Here is a 16,904-nt window from a genome sequence, read left to right on the forward strand (position 1 = left end):
GGCCAGGCTGGTCTCGAATGCCTGACCTCTGGTGATCCACTCACCTCAGACTCCCACAGTGTTGGGATTACAGGCATGAGCCACTGTGCCCGACCGAACCTGGTTAGTTTTTTGATCCCTATTCAGATTTGTCCTTTGACTGCCTGACCTTTTCTGAGAGTACCTGGTGCCATGCTTGAGCAAATTACTAGCCTGTGATAGATCAGCTCAGAGAGAGAAGACATAGCCATTCCTAGGTTACTTCCCAGATTCAAATATTCTCCATGACCCTCTTGCTCCAAACTTACCATCCATCAGGCTCAAGATTATTGGGAAGCCTGTTGCATCCTAGATTTGTATTTACTTATGTCAGACTTGGCATGATCTTGTTCACACAGCATGACACTTGCTATAGGTAATGGACTACTAACTTGGAGTAGAGTAGAAATTATATTCTGTTTTTTAAAATAAGTATTTGAACTAGGTTGAATCAAAACCAGTTTTTAAAAAGTTTAAATTGCTTGATAGGAAAATAGATCTCTTCTGAAATGAAGAAACAAATAAACAAACCAAAACAGAACCAAAAGGATCTGAAAGAAATTCCTTCCTGGGGCTGGGTGCAGTGGCTCACACCTGTAATCCCAGCACTTTGGGAAGCCGAGGCGGGCGGATCACAAGGTCAAGAGATTGAAACAATCCCGGCCAACATAGTGAAACCTTGTCTCTTCTAAAAATACAAAAATTATCTGGGTGTGGTGGTGCGTGCCTGTAATCCCAGCTACTCAGGAGGCTGAGGCAGGAGAATCGCTTGAATCCAGGAGGTGGAGGTTGCAGTGAGCAGAAATCGCTCCACTGCACTCCGGCCTGGCGACAGAGCAAGACTCCGTCTCAACAAACAAAAAAAATAAAAATAAAAAAGAAAGAAAGAAAATCTTTCCTGGGATCATCAACAATATGTCTGTAGGTTTAGTTGGTCTTTCCTTTCAAGCTAGCCCTTGGATATTCTCTGATGTTTTCTGTCTGTCTTGTTGTGAGGATCGAATGAAATAATGCATGAGACTGGGCATTGACTCTACTCTTCTATGCAAAAATAAGGTGTTGTCACTATGAACTGATGACCTAGGAAGTTGTTTCCTCCAAAAGAGACTAGATTGTTTTCCACATTCAGTTTTTATGTATCTGTTTGTCTTTTACTTTCTGCTCGTTTGTTCTTTTTCTTATCAATTGGAGGCTGTAAACCATTTATTAGAGAGGACTTTGAAGTCTACCTTAATCACCGATTTTGCTTAGTGGTTTCATTTGAAGCAGACTTCCAGGTTTTCCTGTTTACTGGATTTTGTTTTCAGTTACCCACATCCTCACAGAGAAAGGGCTTATGATAAATGGCAAATTCTTTCATAACAGGATGAGATGAATACAAGTGGCAAAAAAGTAAACAGATTAAATGACGGTTGCGTGGCTGCTTGCAGACCTATTACTATCATATTTATAAAGCTATCTCCATATCTTAGTGAAAGTGGCAAATGTGTTTATTCACTATTCCGTGTTCTCTTCTATACTCCCCTCGTATTTCAAGTAAGTGATTCAAATAATGGAGTGAGAGAGTGTGGTGGGATGGGAATGTGTTGGGCAGCTTTCTTGTCATTCTTCTGAAAAATTTGTTTTACATTGGCAATATCTTTGCTAGTTATAATAGTAATAATGATAATGATTTTAAAATAACTACCATCATTTTTGAGCACTTGCCACATGCTAGGCATTTGATAGCCATTACCTTTGCAACAATAATGGAAGACAGATACTATTATTCACTTTCCAATGTTGATATATATATAATATATGTAATATATATAATATCATGGAATAAACATATAATGCCTGTGTAATTAGAGTGGATTATTTGTATTAAGATTTTGACAACTCAGGCCGGGCGCGCTGGCTCAAGCCTGTAATCCCAGCACTTTGGGAGGCCGAGACGGGCGGATCACGAGGTCAGGAGATCGAGACCATCCTGGCTAATATGGTGAAACCCCGTCTCTACTAAAAATACAAAAAAAAAAAACTAGCCGGGCGAGGTGGTGGGCGCCTGTAGTCCCAGCTACTCGGGAGGCTGAGGCAGGAGAATGGCGTAAACCCGGGAGGCGGAGCTTGCAGTGAGCTGAGATCCGGCCATTGCACTCCAGCCTGGGCGACAAAGCGAGACTCCGTCTCAAAAAAAAAAAAAAAAGATTTTGACAACTCCTTCAGGGAGTTCTTTGCCAGTCTTCAAGCTAGCACGAAACCCTCACAGGAGTCCTGTGAGACAGGCTGGCAGCCAGCATCTTTATATAAGCAAGGCTTGAGCCTGATTCACTTTTCTGACTAGCACCTAGCTTATTTTTAGAATGCAATACATGGTAATAAAAATAAAATAGTGAATAGCAATACAATCAAAATAATACAAATATACTTCTCCGATTGGGTGGAGTCTCACTGGAGTTGTTTTTAGGGTGTCTGAAGTTATGTCCTTGCCTGGAAATGAGAGATGGAATAAAATTACTCCAATTTTTTCTTTCTTTCTTTTCTTTCTCTCTCTCTTTTTTTTTTTTTTTGATGGAGTTTTGCTCTTTTGCCCAGGCTGAAGTGAAGTGGCCTGATCTGGGCTCACTGCAACCTCTGCCCCCTGGGTTCAAGTGATTCTCCTGCCTCAGCATCTTGAATAGCTGGGATTACAGGCATGTGCCACCACACCTGGCTAATTTTTGTATTTTTAGTAGAGATGGGATTTTGCCATGTTGACTAGGCTGGTCTTGAACTCCTGACCTCAGGTGATCCACTTGCCTCGGCCTCCCAAAGTGCTAGGATTACAGACATGAGCCACTGTGCCTGGCATCTTTCTTTTGATTAAAAAAAAATACTCAAACTTTCAACAGAATAGACCAGCAGCCTCTCTCCATGAGTAAACCAGAGAATGAGCCAGGCACGGCTGTATTCTCCACAGGTTGTGCTTCACTCCTCTTGGCATGTTGGCCATGACATCCTGAGTTTGTTCTTCTCACTCCACCTCCAGACCCGTGGACATCCTCCAACTGTTTCTACAGTCCCAGTGAAGACTTGATGGGTGTTGAATCACACATAGGATAAGGCTGAGGAGTCATTCAAGAAAAATTACTTGTTGGGACCCACACAGGGTTCACAGTATCTATTGCAGTGTACTTTTCACACCATATTCTGGCCTTCAGTCTTATAGCTCCACAGATGCAGTATTGCCAGGGTCTCAGGGTTTCCCAGGTAAAGGGAGACCGATGACGTTCACTTTGCTCACAACAGATTCCATGGAAAGCCCAAACTGCTAGGGTATTTAGCTGACCATGAGAAATGTAACCGCCCCAGTGCTTCTCCATTAGTGCCATCTATATGAGAAGCTAAACGTTAACCAGAGGGTTGCTTGGTAAGCCTGAAGGAAGGGGAGGGAAGTTAACAGAATGAGTTGTGTATTTCAAGTCCCAGGTTAGGTCAGACCCGGGCCAGGACACTCATCTTGCCAACAAGACGAGATAAGACAAATCTTTGATCCAAAGAATTTCATCCCCTGAAAATTTCCCATCCTGGAGATGACTTGTGCTTGCCAGATGTTGTTGGATGGGCATTGGAAATATTTCCCCTGGCCTCTGGCACCTGCCCCCAGCACAATGCACTGAGCAGGCACTGAGAGAAAGTTAGACAATAAATACTCGTAGCTTGGAGACACAGAATCCCTTATTCTGACCCTGCATTCACATTAGGAGGTGATCACCTTTCTGAAATAAGATGCCATATGGTTTTCCCTTATTCATCACGAAGGAATACAGGTGAAAGTAAGCCAAAAATAAAAACTGAAAAGTGGGCCTCTGATCCAAATATCTTTCAATATCATTTAGTGGCTTATTTATGTAGTTAAGAGCTGTTTTACAAAACAGATACTACCAGGAGGTGTAAGCCCACCTAATACTTATAACTTAGTGCATGTAAATGAAGAAGTTCTTGGTGAGATCTGAAGATTGGCTTACAAAAAAATGACCATTAAGAACATTGCATAAGAAGCAGCTGAGCCCTACTGAGTCTCAACATCTTGCTGAAGTCCACACCACTGGTTAGAGGAAGAAGCAAAGTCTACTCTTGTTCTTCTTAACACTTTTATAATGTATTAGTGGCCAAACTCCACTTCCATATGTACGTCTGAGGTTGAAAACCACTGGTGTATTTAAATAGACATATGTGAGCAGATGCTCAGTGTGTTGTTATATGATTGAGATGGCTAAAGAGTTATAGGAATAACAAGGCAGGCAACCAATCCAGTCTAAGACTTGGAGATGGTCCATGAAGACTTTAGAGTGAAATTGATTCTTGTGTGAGCTGAGTTGTGAAGGGTAAGTATAGAGTTTAATTAGGTAAAGGATACGGGGGCAATAATCCAGGCAGATAAGAGTCCCTGGACAAACACTCGGGGGTTTCCAAGTTTTTCACCTGCTATCTTCACCTCCTGTCCTTATTCACAACTGTGCCTTAACCCATAACCTCCTTCCATTGGATGTACACCCTGGGACGTATACCCATGGAAGAGGACGCACTAGCAGCTGCCATGTGTCACGCATTTGAGAAATAAGGGAGGAATAGTCATCACAAAGACAGTGCAATTGGCTGGCTGTGGTTAAGTTCCACTGATGCCCTGGGAAAAGGTAGCAAAGAGCTGAGATTCATTAATCAGTAACTAAATAAATTCTAAGTGGGAAGGCCAGAGAACTTCCCTGGAAACACACCAAAAGATTCTCATCTCTTAAATTGGAAGGGGAAAGAGGTTCAAATAGGAAGATCCGGGCCAGAATTTAATTGTAAGAGTAGCTGAAGTAGGTCTGCTGTGCCAATAGCATTGGGAAAAATGGGCACTGACACAGGGAAGGGCACATGTGTGTTGATGTGCCTCCCTGCCAAGAATCTTGAGGGTCCAGATTGCCCTTGTATTAGACCATTCTTTTGTGGCTATAGAGAAATACCAAAGGCAGTGAACTAAATGAACAAGAACTTACTTATCACCAAGGGAATGGTGCTGAGCCATTTATGAGGCATCCACCCCCATGATTCAATCACCTCCCACCGTGCCCCATCTCCAACACTGGGAATCACATTTCAGCATGAGATTTGGAGGGGACAGTTACCCAAAGTATATCAGCTCTGAAGCCTCTGAGCCTGCACAAATGGCCCACTTCTCTTTGTGGAGGGCTAGAAACACACCACGCGTGCACACACACACACTACCAAGGCCTCTGTCTACAAGACATCATGCACTCTCTTCCGGATGTCACCCATCTGCCTTCCCCACTGCTAGGTCAATAACTAGGGTTAAGTCATAAAATAACTGTGTCAAGAAAATGCTTGACTGCTATGGGAGGAAAAGAACTATATCCCTTTATATTAGTCCGTTTTCATGTTCCTGATAAAGACATACATGAACCTGGGAAGGAAAAGAGGTTTAATGGAATCATGCTTCCACATGGCTGAGAAGGCTTCACAATCATGACGGAAGTCAAGAAGGAGCAAGTCATATCTTCCATGGATGGTGGCAGGCAAAGAGACAGAGCTTAGGCAGGGGAACTGCTCCTTTTAAAACCATCAGATCTCATAAGACTCATTCACTATCATGAGAACAGTGCAGGAAATACCTGTCCCTATAATTTAATCACCACCCACTGGGTTCCTCCTATGACACACGGGAATTGTGCAAGTTAAAATTCAAGATGAGATTTGGGTGGGAACACAGCCAAACCGTATCACCCTTCTAGGTCCAATTTCAAGATTAACTGGGAGAATATGCCTGAGAGTGGATTCTGAGGTTGCCCAACCACAGTGGGGTGCCCAACCATGGTAAGTACAAGAAAGTTTGAATACAGAAGAGTTTACCAATATGAGAACACTCTCCCATGACACAGGATATAATAATACCCTGGCAGGGACCTGAGGGAGGGTGAGTGCACACTGTAGGATGGCTCCTAGGAGCAAAGAAGAAACAATGCCTCATACCAGTGACAAAATTGCTGTGACAGACAGCATTACACAATGAACAGAGTGAAGAGTTGTTTGGCATCTCTTCTCTCCTGCCCAATTTGATGGTAAATGACAAGTGCAGATATCTTAGCCTATTTTTAAAATCATGTCATCACTCTGAAGATTTCCAAATCAGTCAAGAGGATGCAGTTGGTGTCAAGACCTGTACCCCCAAAAGTGCCCCAAAGAGCACTACTATGGTAGTCCAGAAACACTGAGAGACTCCCAGACTATTGAGGTTTTACTGGACCCTAAGTAGTTATAGTTTCTGGAGTTCCCTCACTTCCCACCACTCCAACACTGATCAGAACAATATCCCTGTACCCGACTAAGCTGTCAGATTTGTGACTCTGGCTATGAGACCCCCTTATGCTGGGCTGTTTGGATATTTGCACTTGACTGTGAGATGGGTTCCATTACTACCAAGGACAAAGTGAAACCAGGGAAGAAAAGGAGGCAGTTGGGTATCCCCTGTGTAATAATCAATTTCAGGTGAACTGTTCTTCTCTGATAACAATAAATAATTGTAGTTGGCCGGGTGTGGTGGCTCACACCTGTAATTCCAGCACTTTGGGAGGCCGAGGTGGATGGGTCACGAGGTCAGGAGATCGAGACCATCCCAGCCAACATTGTGAAACTCTGTCTCTACTAAAATACAAAAAAATTAGCCAAGCATGGTGGCTTGTGCCTATAGTCCCAGCTATTTCAGAGGTTGAGGCAGGGGAATTGCTTGAATCTAGGAGGCAGAGGTTGCAGTGAGCCGAGATCATGCCACTGCACTCCAGTCGGGGGACAGAACAAGACTCTGTCTAAAATAATAATAATAATAATAATTATTATTATTATTATTATTATTTTAGCTTAGGAAGCAGTCTCTGTTTCTTTTTCAGTACTTAATCTGTATTATCTATTGATTTGCAGGTTCTAGCATGTCAGCTATTTTATTACATGACTTCTTTTCCATTTTAAAAATCAGCAATGTGAATGATTTTGACACTACTTGGACTTCCTTGATCTATGTGAACATTGTTCTTTGGGAATGTTGAGCTGGCAAGGCTTGATTTTAGATTAGCAGAGTGACCTTAGCCCACATGGCAATTATTCCCTGATCATTTGTTGCGAAATGCCACAGCCTTTCATCATCCTGATTTCTCCAGGGCAGAGTAAATGTTCACTCTGGTTACAATGTAAGGAGAATTGGGAAAGCCCTCTTATTTCTTCTCACATAAACTGGCTTCTTAGAAATAGTCTCCCAAACAATGCTAGAAATTCCACTGTCATAAAACACTGCTGTGACCCTATGAATGCAGTCCTCTGTATGATGCAGTGCTGCTTCACTGCAAGGTTCAGTATGTGAGCTGTGAGAGCTCACTGTGCGAACTGAAACTATCCCCAGTCCCATTATACTGGAATTTGAGTTATCACAGGAGCGTGCTACCAACAAGTTCCAAGGTTTAGCAATCTGGTCCTCTGGGTTACACACTGAGCTCTCCCTGTATTTCTCGTGTAGTGTGTAAGAACCTATCAGATTGTCTACTTCTTGTCTAAAGAGTGAAAATCATTGGTGGGACAAACATCAGGAGGATCATGAACAAGAGAATTAGTGGAGGGAGTAGGGAAAGGGAAGGGTCTTGGCAAATAGGGATGAACACCAGTTTTGGGCTGAAGTAGTTTGATCAAATTAAAGACAAAATAGGGCCATGAAATGGGCCTTGAACTACTTGTCAAAGGCCCAAGAATCTTAGAGAGCTAACGTCATCTTAAACATGACATTTAATGTTTATCACAATTCCTTCATCTGTAAAATGCAAGGAACTATGCCTGCTCTACCTAGCTCCCTGGCTGAGGGTGAAACCTAAATTTGCATTTCTGAAAACTCTCCATAAAACCTACTTTGCTCTAGGGAGGCCCTTTATTTATTTATTTATTTATTTATTTATTTATTTATTTTTTTAGCTTTTAGACAGAGTTTTGCACTTGTCGCCCAGGTTGGAGTGCAATGGTGCAATCTCAGCTCACTGCAACCTCCGCCTCCTGGGTTCAAGCGATTCTTCTGCCCCAGCCTCTCAAGTAGCTGGGATTACAGGCACCCCCCACTACACCCAGCTAATTTTTGTATTTTTGTAATTTTGTATTTTTATTTTTGTATTTTGTAATTTTGTATTTTTGTAGAGATGGGGTTTTACCATGTTGGCCAGGCTGCTCTTGAACTCCAGACGTCAAGTGATTGGCCCTCCTTGGCCTCCCAAAGTGCTGGGATTACAGGCATGAGCCACCACGCGGGGCCTGTTTGATTCTATGACATTAGTTTGACATTTATTTCCCCAACTTCAGGTATTACAAATGGCACCTACACTGATTTCGTTCTATCTGTAAATCTGTATTGTAATTAACTTTTTTCTTTAAATCCCATTTTTCAGACTTAAACTCAATTATTTAAGTAGAAAACTTTACACAAAACCATAAATAAGAAACCAGCTATACCAAATCTATAAAAGAAAGGCCAGCAACTCTTACTATAAATAGAAGGAAACCATAAACATAAATGTATTATAAACAAAATAATGTTATTGAATTCTAGCTAGATACTGTGGTCTATAGAGTGTTCTAACTCTGAGGTCTTTGTCTCTTTTAAATAGAGAAATTAACAAGTCTACAGAAATGTTAAAGATTTTTTATAACAAACTGAGCCTGTCTCCTAGATTTAAGAAGGATTTAAAAATCCGAATGTCAACAATGTTCTCATTATGTGATTATGTGTAATTCAATATTGCTTAATGCAGTGCCTGTGAGATAGCTAAAATCAGTCCTGAAGCACCTAATGTCATCTCACACTTCATCAGTTGTTCATATCGAATATTTTCTAGTATACGCTGTACTATTCTTAATTGCCTTAAAAAACGGTAGAATGATGAATCTGATGGGGGAAAAAAGTCGCAATCGCCACCATTTTCAAATCCTGGAAGATTGACATGTGAGAGAATACTGGTTTATTCTTATTTGTCCCAGAAAGTTCTACCTAGCACAAACAGTGACATTTTCAAATGCAACTTTTGGCTCATTAAAACATACATATGAGACTGGGCACCGTGGCTCATGCCTGTAATACCAGCACTTTGGGAGGCTGAGGCAGGTGGATCATGAGGTCCGGAGATTGACACCATCCTGGCTAACATGGTGAAACCCCGTCTCTACTAAAAATACAAAAAAAATTAGCTGGGCATGGTGGCGGGCACCTGTAGTCCCAGCTACCGGGGAGACTGAGGCAGGAGAATGGCGTGAACCCGGGAGGTGGGGCTTGCAATGAGCCGAGATCATGCCACTATACTCCAGCCTGGGTGACAGAGTGAGACTCTGTCTCAAAACAACAACAACAACAACAACAACAACAAAAATACATATGAATATTAAAACTAACAAAGAAAATGATCATCACTCAAAGAACTGAGCTTTCTGCCTCTGAAAATTAATAGCAGACCATCTTTCAAGAATAATACAAATGATTTCATTGGGAAATTGGAGTGAAATTTAAGATCCTTTAAAATTTAAGATTTTTTTTTTTTTTTTGAGATGAAGTCTCGCTCTGTCTGCCCAGGCTGGAGTGCAGTGGTGCCATCTCGGCTTACTGCAAGCTCCACCTCCCGGGTTCACGCCATTCTCCTGCCTCAGCCTCCCAAGTAGCTTGGACTACAGGCGGTCGCTACCACGCCCAGCTAATTTTTTGTATTTTCAGTTGAGATGGGGTTTCTCCATGTTAGCCAGGATGGTCTCGATCTCCCGACCTTGTGGTGCGCCTGCCTCGGCCTCCCAAAGTGCTGGGATTACAGGCGTGAGCCACCTCGCCAGGCCCTAAGATCCTTTTTAACTCCACAATTTTCTAAGACTCTGTGATGCTTCTAGAAGCTCAAAGATCACTGAACATTTAAGATCCTATAACTGAGGATCTTACCCCAGATTAAGATTTTCAATCTCAGCACTATTGACATTTTGGATTGAATAACTTTGTGGTGGGAGGCTGTGCTGCTAAACATCTTAGATCCCTGTTCTTTTCTTATTAGATGCCAGTCATGACCACCCTACCTTCAATTGTAACAACCAAAATTATTTTCAGACTTTGCCAAATCCTCCCTGGGGAGTGTAAGAATTAAATAAAGAGGAGAGAAACACGAAGGGTGGCTCTACAGTCAACAGGGCAGGTTTATTTTAAACAAACCTGAGAGAGGCTGTTGGCCAAGTTAGGTCAGAGCCACATTCTCTTACAGACCAAGAGTTTTTAAGGACTCAGGGTGGGAGAGTTTATCAGAGGTTGGGACTGCTTCTGTGTCTCCTTGTTGTACTTATCTGGGAGGGAGAGTTGTGTGTCTGTTCCCACACATCTTTCTGCAGCTGCAGGCATACCCCCCCGAGTCTGCTTTTGGCTTCCCTATCTTAGTGCACGAAGGGAAAGGAATGTGCTTATTAAGGACCACTGTTTTACTGGGGCTCATTGTATGAGGGTGAAGTTTGGCAGTTACCCAAGAGACTTCCCACCACCTCCCTCTGTGCCTAAGCTCTTTTATCTGTGTTTTACTGTCTGCTCTTTCTAGCGGCTTGTAGTTAGAAAAGAAGTGATTGTCTTAAACGCATGAGGCTAGAAAGGGAACTGGAATTTAAAGTGGTGGTGTTTGTCCAAGATGACGGTGCTCCGGCTCTGACAGGGAGCAGAACCGCTCTTAGTTGAAAATCACTGCCCCAGACCCACTTCTCTCTATGCATCTACTCTTCTTCTGAGGCAGGAATCAGTATCTCACGCATACTTCTACTGTTGCACTTAACGCATCTAACAATCATCTATTGAGTGTCTACAGCATGCCAGGTACTGCATTAAACACTGTTTCCAAAGCAGCAAAGGAGACAGATCTAGTCCTCACAGAGCCTTGTGACGGGTCGATGGAGTATGCAGGAGTTGAAGGGAGAAGAGACACACCTGCAGACGGTTTATCACAGCCACATGTGTGCCTGTTGGTTTCTACCACTATCTTATAAACTTCTTAAGGATGAGAGTCATGACTTTTTAAAATCCTTCAATTTCTAGGGCTTAACAGAATACCTGGAATATAGAAGGTGCTCAACAAATGTTCATAGACTAAATGAATGAGAGTAAGAGAATGGGTAAAGGCGAGAACTGGTAGCAACACATTAAAAAACAGTGACAACAGCAACATCAATCATATTTAATTGACTAGGGAAAGAGGAGAATTTATGTAATTAAGTTTTTATTGCATTTATGAAACATTTGTGTCATTGTATCTTTCCATGCATTTCATGTTATATTGTTTTTATGGGCATAGTCCATCATCCTAACACATCTAGCAGTATCTAAAAATATGGACAAGGCATGGGCTTCTATTCCTCTTTCAAGCGCTTTACCTTAAGGTTAACAACTAAAAATTTGATGAACAGAAATGGTCAAAGTAGGACTTTTTTATGTGACTTGTTTGAACCAAGCATTTTGGTGTAGTTGGTCAAACGCAGCTTTACTGGACTTTGTAATCAATTTTAGGATGACATGAGGAATGGGTAAAAATTATACACATTAATGAGAAAATTGACATTGTAATATTATACGTTCTGGGCCATTAGAATATTTCTCCATTGAAATACGTATATCAAAATGTCCCATACCAAGAAATGACCATAATTAGCCAAAAGGAAGTACATTCCTTATGGCACCAATATGTTAAACGCCTTTCTTCTAAGTCATGGTGACCACATCTCTAACCTGAATCCTGTAGTCTGAAATCTAAGGGAAGATAAGTCTCTAAATAAAAATGGGAAGAGTCATTCCAGGCCAAGTGCAGTAGCTTACACCTGTAATCCCAGGGCTTTGGGAAGTCGAGGCAGGAGGATCACTTGAGGCCAAGAGTTTGGGACCAGATTGCATGCAGTATAGGGAGGCCTCCGCCTCTAATAAAAAAAAAATGCTCCATTATTCATTTCATCTTTTTACCCTTCCTCCTGTGATTCTTAGTGTGAGGGCAGAGAATCTCAGTTTTATATCCTACACAATGCATAGCATCTTACTCATAAGAGGCACAAATAAGGTTTTGTTTTGAGAGGAGAATGAGAGCATCTTGCAATAACTAATTTACATCAGGTATTCTACTATACTTTATCAATATTTATGCTGGTTATATTTCTAATTTTATCTGTGCCTATCAGTTAGTTGTCAGTAACTTTTAGTAAAAATCCCGTACCTACCACACCCTAATAAACACCTGCTGTTTTTGCTGCCCAGCATCCATTCACCTTCTTCTGGACACTATATTCCAAGTTGTCTGGGAACCCCACACTACCTACCCTGAATGCCTGTACTTCCTCACCTACCTGCTCCTTAACTAACAGATGGGGCATGAGATCCAGATCAGAGTGTCACATGTCACATTGCCCTGGCTATAAAGCTTTTGTTATTGTTGTTAGGGCTGGGCATACCAGCCTATTGTGGCAAATAAGATGATGAGTTTGGTTTTTGTATTTTTCTGAAACTTTTGGGAAAGGTTGCTTCACTTTTTCTTCACCTGAATTTGAGAGTATAAAGTATACAGCTGTTGTCATCATCTTGTGATCATGAGGAGGGAGATGTCAGATAATGGAGTGTGTGTGGAGGAGAGAAGGAGAAGGGAAGAGAGGGAAAAGAGGAGGAAAGAGGGCAGAGAGAGAGAGAGAGAAGTTGGGTGCTGTATACATTGATTGAACCTGCAACAAAGCTGCGCTGTCAGAAGAGAGGGTGACCGTAGATTTTTCGTTGTTGTTGTTATGCAAGACAGTATATTCCCATTCCCATTTAGACTGCGGAGTTTTAGCTGGTTTTTTATTGATTTTGTAATCAATCTTAGGATGACATGAGGAATGGGTAAAAATTATACATATGAATGATAAAATTGACATAGTACTATTATGTGTTCTGGGCCATTAAAATATTTCTCCACTGAAATAAGTATAGCAAAATGTCTCATATCTGGAAATGACTGTAATTAGCTAAAAGGAAGTACATTCCTCATGGCACCAAAATGTTAAATGCCTTTCTTCTAAGTCATGGTGACCTGAATCCATGTAGTCTGTAGTCTGAGATCTAAGGGAAGTGAAGTCTGTAAATAAAAATGAGAAGAGTCATTCCCGACCAAACAGTAGCTTACATCTGTAATCCCAGGGCTTTAGGAAGTCAAGGCAGGACGATCGCTTGAGGTTTTCTGTCACTTTCAGCCTTGTCTGAACTTACATGTGTGCCAAACGCCAATCACATGTTCTTCATTTCATAGCATGTTTTGGTAATATGGACACTATGGCAATTTTAATGCTCCATGGGGGAGAATGAGTGATTCTGAACTGGAGTTTTATTGTATATAACATAACATTAATTTGTCTAATATTAATATTTACTGATTCGCTATTATATGCCATTCCACAAAGAATTCCAAAAACACAAACCACACTTCTAAAAGCAACAACAAAAATTGCTTCTCAGAGATGGTTTATTCCCTCTTACTAGGGCTGGATTCTTGTCACAACTATAGTTTTGCATTTTATGTGGAAGAGTGTTACATAAATGGTTAATTTCATTTATATATAATATTAAAAATCATCCCTTTAGAAATATACACAAAGGAAGTTTTGACACTCATAGTTTTTCGAATAAGTTTAATTTTACCTATTCAAATAATACTGTGAGAATTCCTTAGAACTTTCTTTTTTCCTTAAAATAATTGTTACGACAATTTAACTTGAGCATCAGTTGGTTTTTACTTTCCGTATGAAATTTACACCTATCTAAAGGGGCACTAATTGTGTAGCATCTGTCAGGATGATAATGTTTGGCTTTCTGCTAGAGTGGAGTCCAATCTCATTATGGTTTCCAGGAACATGCATGCAACGACTCTCAGCACCTTGGCTAGCATGCATTGTTAGCTGGGGTGAGCGTCTTTTCACTTTAGATCCACTGTCAGCTCAAACCAGTTAAGCTGCACATTAATAACTTTGGGAAAAATCAATCCTTCTCCGAGATCCCCAGAATGAGAGCCTAATAGGATTCATTTCATGCCCTAGGTCTCAGTTGTCAATGTGGCACATTGGAGATGTATAGATTCTTCTATCTCAAAGCAGAAAAGTGGCAAACTAGCTCCCAAAAATGTGTGAAATCATTTCAGTAGCTTCCCGACCCTACTTCAATATTGATCAACTTGGAGTCCCAGGGTGCTTAGGAGGATTGCTCAACAAATCCAAGCTGTGTTTCTTGAGTCTCTAACTTTTCACAAAGGTTTAACAGAATTTGTCCAACTTGAGATAGGTTGCACGGGCTAAGTAAAATGTTAGACCTGCTTTTGGTTTGAATTACGTGAACTCGACATGCTAGACAGTTGATGTTCATCAGAAGCTCTGATTGGTAGTTATTTTGGTCTTTGATGAATGAAAAGTGGGGAAATCTTTCATTTAACAGCTTTTATTGAGTTTCTATCTTATGCTAGTTTTCTTGATACAATGTAAAACTTAAGGTACATAAGTAGCAGAAATAAGGAAATGAATCCTTGGGAGTAAAGAAGTATGGAACCAAATGGCCGAGCATGGTGGCTCACCCCTGTAATCCCAGCACTTTGGGAGGCTGAGGCGGGTGGATCACGAGGTCAGGAGTTCAAGACCAGCCTGGCCAAGATGGTGAAACCCTCTCTCTACTAAAAATACAAAAATTAGCTGGGCGTGGTGGTGGGTGCCTGTGATCCCAGCTCCTCGGGAGGCTGAAGCAGAGGCAGAGAATTGCTTGAACCCGGGAGGTGGAGGATGCAGTGAGCCAAGATTGCAACACTGTACTTTAGCCTGGGCGACGAGTGAGACTCCATCTCAAAAAACAAAAAAAAGAAGTATGGAACCAGTGATAGCACGTGACCTTTCATCTTACAGATGAAGAAACCAAGGCCCAAAGTAGAATGACTTTGCCAAGATATCATTGGCTTGTGACTGAGCTGGAATAGGAACCTATAGATACTGATTGTATGTATTGCTTACTTTTGATAGTAAAAGTGGAATACCTTTTTCATTTAATTAATTAATTAATTAATTAATTATTTTTCTTTTTTTGAGATGGAGTTTTGCTCTTGTTGCCCAGGCTGGAGTGTAATGGCACGATCTTGGCTCACCACAAACTCCGCCTCCTGGGTTCAAGCGATTCTCCTGCCTCAGCCTTCCCGAGTAGCTGGGATTACAGGCATGTGCCACCACTCCCAGCTAATTTTGTATTTTTAGTAGAGAGGGGGTTTCTCCGTGTTGATCAGGCTGGTCTCGAACTCCCGACCTCAGATGATCCACCTGCCTCGGCCTCCCAAAGCGTTGGGATTACAGGTGTGAGCCACTGTGCCTGGCTAGAATACCTTTATAATCCATGTTGGAGCATAAATGTACACAGAGTAACACAGGTCAAAATTTTTTTTTTTTTTTTTTTGAGGCGGAGTTTTGCTCTTGTTGCCCAGGCTAGAGTGCAATGGCACAATCTCGGCTCACTGCAACCTCCACCTCCCGGGTTCAAGCGATTTTTCTGCCTCAGTCTCCCGAGTAGCTGGGATAACAGGCCTGCGCCACCACGCCCGGCTAATTTTGTATTTTTAGTAGAGACAGGGTTTCTCCATGTTGGCCAGGCTGGTCTCGAACTCCTGACCTCAGGTGATATGCCCGCCTCGGCCTCCCAAAGTGCTGGGATTACAGGCATGAGCCATCGCGTCCGGCCCAAGAATATTTGCTTTGAGCCTGCTGTCATGGTAGGAAGCTGGAATCAGCTAAATTTTACTAACGTGCTACCTGATTCGAGGGATCAGCAGTATGAGTAGGTGATGGAAGCCGCTGCCTACATGCTACTTAAAGCCTTCCAGCCAGAAAAATATCTCCCTGCACCTGTCTGGCATAAAACCAAAGTCAAGTTGCAACTCATTCCTCTCATTCTGTTTTCCCTTTTTCTATAAAATTCAGGTGAAATATATGCATTTCTTCAAACTTAATTGCTATTCTAAGAAGTAGAGGTAGCTTTCCTCTTCCCTACTTTTCTCATCTGCAAACTTCTAGGCTACTATCTTTTGTCTTTTCTATATTTGAACTTTTCTAAGTAAACCACAAGGGTGCTAATGGTGATAATATATCTGGATAGTGAGATAGGGTATTTTAAAATGTTCAAATCTTAAAAAATAAACATATGCTTATTTTTCAAGAGTAATATAGTAGCTATTTAAGGATAATAGACTTCTGGCCAGACGCAGTAGCTCATGTCTGTAATCCCAGCACTTTGGGAGGCTGAGGAGGATGGATCACTTGAGGCTAGGAGTTCGAGACCAGCCTGGTTACTATGGTGAAACCCCATCTCTACTAAAAATATAAACATTACCCGGGTGTGGTGGCAGGCGCCTGCAGTCTCAGCTACTGGGGAGGCTGAGGCAGAAGAATCACTTGAGCCTGGGAGGCGGAGGTGGCAGTGTGCCAAGATGGTGCCAGTGCACTCCAGCCTAGGCAACAGAGTGAGACTCTGCCTCAAAATACTAATAATAGTAACAATAGACTTCTTTAAAACAAGTAATGTTAACTAGTACACTAGAGCATTGTTATCAACGTGTCACTTCAGCATCAATCATTAAGTGCCTTTTATTATATTCGTATCACTTAAGATTTGACATGTAGTATATATAATAATACGACATTCACTAATTATGCTAGGGAAATGTTACAGTAATACTATGAAAGCTATTAATTCCTACTCCTAGAGGTGGCAGAGAGAAAATATATTAGTGTAAATTCCATATGGGTAAGACAATATCTGTTTCATACATTCATACCCACAGTGCTTAGCATGGTGC

The sequence above is a fragment of the Macaca fascicularis genome, chromosome 15 (genome assembly GCF_037993035.2).
Source record: "Macaca fascicularis isolate 582-1 chromosome 15, T2T-MFA8v1.1".
NCBI lineage: Eukaryota > Metazoa > Chordata > Mammalia > Primates > Cercopithecidae > Macaca > Macaca fascicularis.